Below are 7,983 nucleotides of genomic sequence, written 5' to 3'. Positions count from 1 at the left end.
TACTGCTTCACTTTTATGATATGTAAAATATAAAAAATTTCAATTTTGGGTTTTATGGGGGCCGCGGGGAATTAGCATTCGGTACAGGGGGTCCGTGGTATCAAAAAGGTTGGGAAACACTGGACTATATTTTGATAGATAGGAGACGGCACTCAAATATACTTGATGTCCGATCATTCAGGGCAGTAGATTGTGGTACTGACCACTATCTGGTAGTGGCAAGGGTTAGGGAAAGACTGACAGTGAGCAAACAAACAACACACAGATTTCATATGGAGAGGTTCAATCTTAAGAAATGAAACGAGGTAGAGGGTAAAGAGCAGTATCGGACTGGAGTCTCTAATAGGTACGCATCTTTGGAAAACTTGGACACTGAGGTGGATATTAATAGAGTTTGGGAAATTATTAGAGAGAATATAACGTACAAATTTCTGCAAAAGAGAGGGTACATCATTGTGAACTGAAGGAACAGAAGTCATTGTTCGACGCAAGATGCTCGAAATTATTAGACCGAAGGAAACAAGCCAAATTACAATGGTTACAGGATCCAAACAAAATAAATGGCGATAATATGAACAATATGCCGGTCACGGTAGCCCAGCGGCCTAAGGCATGCACTGTCTTCGCTCGCTCAGAAGCCGGGATCGTGGGTTCGAATCCCACTCAGGGCATGGAGGTTTGTGTGCGTTTTTCTGTGTTTGTCTACAGGTAGAGGCCTTGCGACGAGCTGATCACTCGCCCAAGGAGTCCTACCATATGTGTAAGATCTAGTAAACCGAAGTGAAACGGAGAACCCCGCAACAGTAGGCCTAGGCCCAAATTTGGGCTGTAGCGCCACAGGAAAAAAAATATGAACAATATAAGACGTAAAACGAGCAGGCATTTCAGGAACAAAAAGAAGGAATTGAGGAGCTTGCAACAGACAGTAAGAATATGAACATTAAGAGACCTATATAGAGGAACAAATTAACTTTAAGAGGAGCTACCAGCCCATAAGTAACTGAGTGAAGGATGAGAATGGTGATCTGTTTGCAGGATCCCATGTTATTTTGAATACGCTGAAGAACTACTTTCCTAAGTTATTCAATGTTCGTAGGGTCAGTGATATTAGGCAGATAGAAATACATACAGCTGAGCCGTTAGTGCTTGATCCTAGTCCTTTTGAGTTTGAAATTACTACTGGAAAGTGGAAAAAATATAAATAAGATTCCGGGAGAACTGATTCAAGCAAGAAGTGAAATATTAAGGCATGAGGTAAAATACTCGTTAATTCTACTGGGAATTGGGAAGAACTGCCTGATCAGTGGAAGGAGACTATTATTGTACCAGTTCACAAGAATGGTGATAAAACTAACTGTAGTAATTATCGGGGGATATCACTGCTATCAACTTCATACGTACAAAATTTTATTCAGTATTATTCTCTCAAGGTTAAGTCCATATGGATAAAATTATTAGGGATCATCAGTGTGGATTTCGACGTAACAGATCAACTACAGATCAGATCTTTTGCATTCGTCAGATATTGGAGAAAAAATGGGGGTACAGTGAGACAGTACATCAGCTATTCGTAGACTTCAAGAAAGTCTATGATTCAGTTAGAAAGGAAGTATTGCATTATATTCTCATAGGGTTTAAGATACCCATGAAATTAGTTAGGCTGATGAAAATGTGTTTAAATGAAACCTATAGTAAAGTCCGAGTAGGCAAATATTTGTCTGATAAGTTTTTATCCGAAGTAGTCTAAAACTAGGAGATGCTTTATCGCCACTACTTTTCAACTTTTCTTTAGAATATGCCATTAGGAAGGTCCAAGAAAACCAGGTGGGACTGAAATTAAATGGAGCACATCAGCTGCTGGTCTATGTTGGTGATGTGAATCTACTGGGTGATATCATAAAAGGAACACACAGGAACTTTAATTGACGCAAGTAAGGAGGTTGGTCTAGAAGTAAACAGAGAAAACTAAGTACATGTTGCTGTCTCGTCACCAGAATGTAGGGCGAAATCATGACACAGAAATAGCTAACAAATCTTTTGAAAATGTGGCACAGTTTAAATATCTGGCTATGAAGCAACAAGAGAAAATTTGATACAGGAGGAAATTAAGAGGAAATTGAATTCGGGAAATGCTTGCTAACATTCAGTCCAGAAAATGTTGTCTTCTCGTCTGCTGTCTAAAATCGTAAAAAATAGAATATACAAAATTGAATTTTTTTTTTGTGGTTCTGTATGGATATGAAACTTAGTCTCTGACATTAACGGAGGAGCACAGACTGAGGGTGTTTGAGAACAGGGGGTTGAGGAGAATAATTGAACCTAAGAGAAATGAAGTGACAGGAGGTTGAAGAAAACTGCATGATGAGGAGTATCGTAACTTGCATTCGTCGCCATGTATAATTAAGTCAATGAAGATGAGATTGGCAGGGCATGTAGCACACAGGAGGTGAAGTTGAATGCATATAGGATTTTGGTTGTACGCCCAGACGGAACGAAGGAGCTTGGAAGTCCTAGAGCTAGGTGTGTCCTTTCGTTGTTACCACAGCCAGGCCAGCTTCAAGATTCACCCAGCTCCCGGTTCAGTAGAGCTGCATTTTCGGGGGCGAAACGTGCTGAGTACAAAGACTACTGCTCATGTCTATCTAGCACTGTAGTTAGGAATGCACTGAGATACATCTCCATACCTTCTATGAGCCTCCACAGTGCGATGCTCAGGGTCAGCGATAACTTTAATATCTTTCAACTGTAACTGAACTTCAATGATATTCAGTAATTTCCTAATTAAGTAGAAATGATTACAAAATGTCACAGCTATCTGGATTGTCTTAATTTCAAGGTAACGTCCTGTAAGAAGGAGAAATTATGCTGATGTTGACAGGCTTACTATCGTTTAAGTTTCTAATACTTTTAACAGAGTGGCCGCGGAGAAACAAATGGTGAAAAAAGAATTAATTCAATTACGTCATCAGAACATCGCATTATGCCTACTGTATCTGACGGCACGGCAATCATCTGCAATGCCTTATACTTCTAATATAATAACCGGGTTAGCTCAGCCGATATAGTGAATGAACTACGGAATGGATGACCCAGGAATCGGACATGGTTCAGACTGACTCTGGGGCAAATCCAGCCCTCTTTCCACTCTGCTTGAATTACTTTTCCGCCTTGAAGATAGAGGAAAATATTCCTCCGTAACATTGGTAAACTTCTATCAGACTCCATGGATCCATATCCCAGAAGATAGTATTCTAACAATCTTTAGCTGGGTGTGTTTCGAAATTCAGGCGTTATTTGTTTCAACCCCCACTGAATAACCTCGAAATAAGTACAAATCTTGGAGCTCAGGGTAGAATTAACTATCTGTACTTCATTTTATCATGCTACCAGTCTTATTCCTTGACTGGTACGAATTTGAACTGTAGCTCGGGTACACCTGTGTTTCCTATAGACCGATGATTCTGCAGACGTCTGTGATAATGATTGTTCAATATAGCAACATTATTGCACCAGATATTTTAGGCTGTTTGGGATACAGCCAATATATCCGCACACGAAATTCAAGGAACGGGCTCTCCTGACGTGTTTAGGAGACTTCCTGGCAATTTAGTAGGATGACATGAGAGGCACATGTAACATGCATGGGTGTCGTGAGAAATGCATAAAGAAATAGGCTGGAAAAATTTAAGAGATCCCTTAGAAGAGCTAGGTGTAGATTGTAGAATAATATTTAAATTGAACTTAGAGAAATAGGATGGTTCAAAACATACAGTAGTATCGAGCCTGTGAACCTTTGGTTTTCATAAAATATCGAGAAACTATTGACTAATTAACACTTTAAATATTGATTTTCTTCTAAATAAAATTTAAGAATTCAATTGATTTGTTTCATTCTGGTCCGTCACACTAACAATTACAAATATAAATCACTTCCGCAGAGACCGAAACATGTAAGGGTGTTAAGTTTTTCATGTAGTAATAAACTTACAGGTCACATTGGACGGAGTGATTTATATTTGTTTAAGAATTCATTTCGTACATCACAGGAAACACATTATGCCTGCGCTACAAAGCCCAACCGGTTAATGCTGTTTAGGGGAAAAAATCGCTGTTTATTGTGAGAACCACAAGGCACACATAAATACATTGTGTGGGCAGAATGCAGAGTTTTGGTGTGTTAAAGAAAGTGGTATATATAGCGACCATTGGGTTTTAAAGGGCTAATTTACTATTAGGTTCTCAAAACCAGCTCTACTTCACAGAGTTAGTTACACATACAAATTTTTCATTTTTTTAAGGATACGGTAATATTAAAATGGATCTTAGAGATATACGGATGAAAACTGAGGAGTGAATGCAACTGGCTCAGTATAGAGCCAAATGACGAATTATAATGAACATAATATTATACCTTCCTGCTCCAGGAAAGCAAATAATTCCTTAGTAATCTCATTAGAGATTACAAACATTTGAGGGAACAGCATCTAACATGTGGACCAGGTACCGAAACTGGCAATGCATGACGTGCGTCACAAATATGCAATTTGGAATTCGTACTTTCTGGTGAGGTGGTTTCGTACTAAGCAAATTGTGTGAATGGAGCTGTGAAACATGGAAACTTTACCATTTAAGATACTTCAGGTTTTGTTTGAAATATTTTTCGATCTTCATACGCGAAAGATTTATCACAAAGAGAAGTAACGGCACAGCTGTTCTTGCATTTAAGCAGAACGTCATGAAATAAGAGGAAAGTGGAGTTAGATTCAGTCTTGGTGCTGGATGGAGGTTCACACTCCAGCCTCTTCTCTCCCCTTGGAAAGAGGGGTAGAATGATGGGTTGGGGCCATAGTCAGTATGTAAATGTTAAGAACTGCATCTCTCAATCTCTTATCATCCCATACCTTATCTTACTTCTTATGCCCATATATTTCAGTTAATTTTGATGTTCAATTTAAATTAATTACAACAGTTGGTACCCTTGCACTCACTATAGCAAGAATGATACGCAAAATCCACGTAATATGTCAGGAACGGCAAGCAGCCAGTATAAGTTCCATGAAGTTTTTAAAATTAACCTGTACTTACGAGCTGCAAGAAACACAAGCGAAACATTGAGGCAGTTGGCTGATAAACAGTCTCAACTGCGCAGGTTCCGTCCATCCGCCAAGTACTACAGCCAGCTGTCTTTGTAGCCGCTAGAGAGCTCTGTTGGGAGCATTGCTATTCCACACGTGGGTGAAGGTCAACAACGTTACATGTTCTCTCCCGGGAATATTCCCTACTCGAGGGAACTGACTAATTCAGATACTTTACAAGTTTACAGACATCCATCCATGTTCACGAATTCGTTGTAAACAGTCGAAATTACAAAAATGCATTATCATCGATTCAATTAATAAATATTATCGTGGTAAAACTTCTGGGGCTTGGGGTATTTTCTCAATGTCAAACCCACTCACGCTACACTACGATCAGCCCCAGTCCGCTCCAGTCAGCCCCAGTCAGCCCCAGTCAGCCCAGTCCGCGCCAGTCCCTCTCAGTCCCTCTCAGTCCGACTCAGTCCATGCTTACCTGTTGTACGGGCAACATTTCTAGGAGTCGGCATTTCTAGCCTACTTTCCTCATTCTGGAAAAATGGAAATAGGGCTTATGTGGCCTCCATGTTGTCTGCGTCCGTGAATCCCCCGTTATTAACTTTTGAATACCTCAATCAGTCTTACGAAACTTGGTATGTACATCATGGTACCTGACCCCATCTCAACGGCGTACCTCATAAATCCCTCCCATCAGTCTGTGTATCCCCTTATCGTTGCTAGGCAACGGCTTGGCATAAACGTTACCGCTGCAACGAATACACAAGCAACAACAAAAGAACTGTTGGATACGTCGTTTTCTATGCGATCCGTGCCGTATCAAGGAGAGTATGCGATTAGCTCTTCACAGAACATGTTCAAAACAAGGCACGTAGGCTAGAAACATTGTCTGTTTTAACATATATACGAATATTATACATACAATGTCACAATGGGCTAGTATATTTTCCATCTGAGAAGTTCCTGTGAATTCGGGACATCATCTACTGTCATGGTAATCCGATAAATGTTTCTGAAGTGTGAATGGTAGACGTACACACACAAAAACATGTGGCGGGTATGGTGCTTTGCTTTAAATCCAGTCATTACTGAAGCCATTCGTAATGGGTCCCTAACATGAATACAGAACTGAATATAAACTAATTTATTGGGGGGAGGGTAAAGAGAGAAGGAAAGAAAGAACTAATTAAGAGAAAAAAAGAAGGAATGATGCAGATACAGTTAATCGGTTAGTAATAATTACATTATATTACAGAATATGAAAGACGAATCAAATTTCTTTGGTACAAAATTGAGGAGTGAATGAGTGGAAACAGCTTTAATTCACCTATTTTTTTTTTTTGCGGGAGGTACCAGGTTTGAATGTTGAAGGAGATTCTTCGTGGATTTTCTCAGTCCTTTCAGCCAAATATTTCCATATTGCCTCAAAACGGAATATAAAATCTTTTTCCTCTCCGCCAAACTTTATGTCAATCAACGCAACATATCCTCAGCACTTGATATAACGCGGTAAAATAATGGAATATCTAGGCAGTTACAATATGATGACCGACGGATAACCTACTTATTCCGCAGGATCAAACCATTCTGCCTGAGGTAATGAGAGAAACATGTATTTATTTCGGATAATGAACCCGGACTGGGTATAATTATGCAGGAATCCCTGGTGACGTCACTGTCATTCTCAAGGTCAGATTTGACTTCTCCCTTGTTAGACCCAGTGCCTCAGCTCCTACGGGACAAATGTCATGTCATACAAATTCTGGACACCGGTTATGTGAGCAGTGGCTAGGACACACCGGGGCTAACAACTATGTCGAACCTATGGAAGGCGAAGGACTTCATTGCTTCCAGGTCGGTAAGAATTAACGATACTTATTCTATTTTTTTTTTGTTGGCACTACAGCCCCAGTGGACCTAGGCCTACTACCTCCATGAACTTCTCCGTTCACTTCGGGTTTTTCTAGATCTTATACATTCGGTAGGACTCCTTGGGCGGGTGATCAGCTCGTCGCAAGGCCTCTAGCTGTACACAAACACAGAAAAACGCACACAAACAAACTAAACATCCATGACCTTAGTGGGATTCGAACCCACGATCCCGGTTTCCAAGCGAGCGAAGACAGTACATGCCGGACCAACCTCTTTACTTGCGTCAATTAAAGTTTGTGTGTTTTTCTTTATGGTATCTACATTATCACCCGGTAGATTCACATCATCGGCGTAGACCAACAGCTGATGTGTCCCGTTTAATTTCAGTCCCACCTGGTCTCCCTGAACCTTCCTAATGGCATATTCTAAAGAAAAGTTGAAAAGGGGTGGCGATAAAGCATCTCCTTGTTTTAGACCATTCTGGATAGGAAATTTATCAGACAAATATTTACCTACACGGACTTTACTATACGTTTCGTTTAAACACATTTTAATCAACCTAACTAGTTTCATGGGTATCCCAAACTCTATCAGAATATTGTACAATACTTCCCTCCTAAATGAATCATAGGCTTTCTTGAAGTCTATGAATAGCTGATGTACTGTCTCATCGTACTCCCATTTTTTCTCCAATATCTGACGAATGCAAAAGATCTGATCTGTAGTTGATCTGTTACGTCGAAACCCACACTGATGATCCCCAATAATTTCATCTATATATGGACTTAACCTTGAAAGAAGAATATTGTACAAAATTTTATATGAAGTTGATAGCAGTGATATGCCCCGATAATTACTACAGTCAGTTATATCACCCTTCTTGTGCACTGGTACAATAATAGACTCCTTCACTGATCAGGCAATTTTTCCTTATGCCAAATAGAAGTAATTAGATTGTGGATCTTAGAACGTAATATTTCGCCTCCTGCTTGACCAAGTTCTGCCGAAACTTGATCAC

This window comes from Cryptotermes secundus, unplaced genomic scaffold (assembly GCF_002891405.2).
Source record: "Cryptotermes secundus unplaced genomic scaffold, Csec_1.0 scaffold343, whole genome shotgun sequence".
NCBI lineage: Eukaryota > Metazoa > Arthropoda > Insecta > Blattodea > Kalotermitidae > Cryptotermes > Cryptotermes secundus.
The sequence above is the reverse complement of the archived record's forward strand: the minus strand, read 5'-3'. Positions refer to the sequence as shown.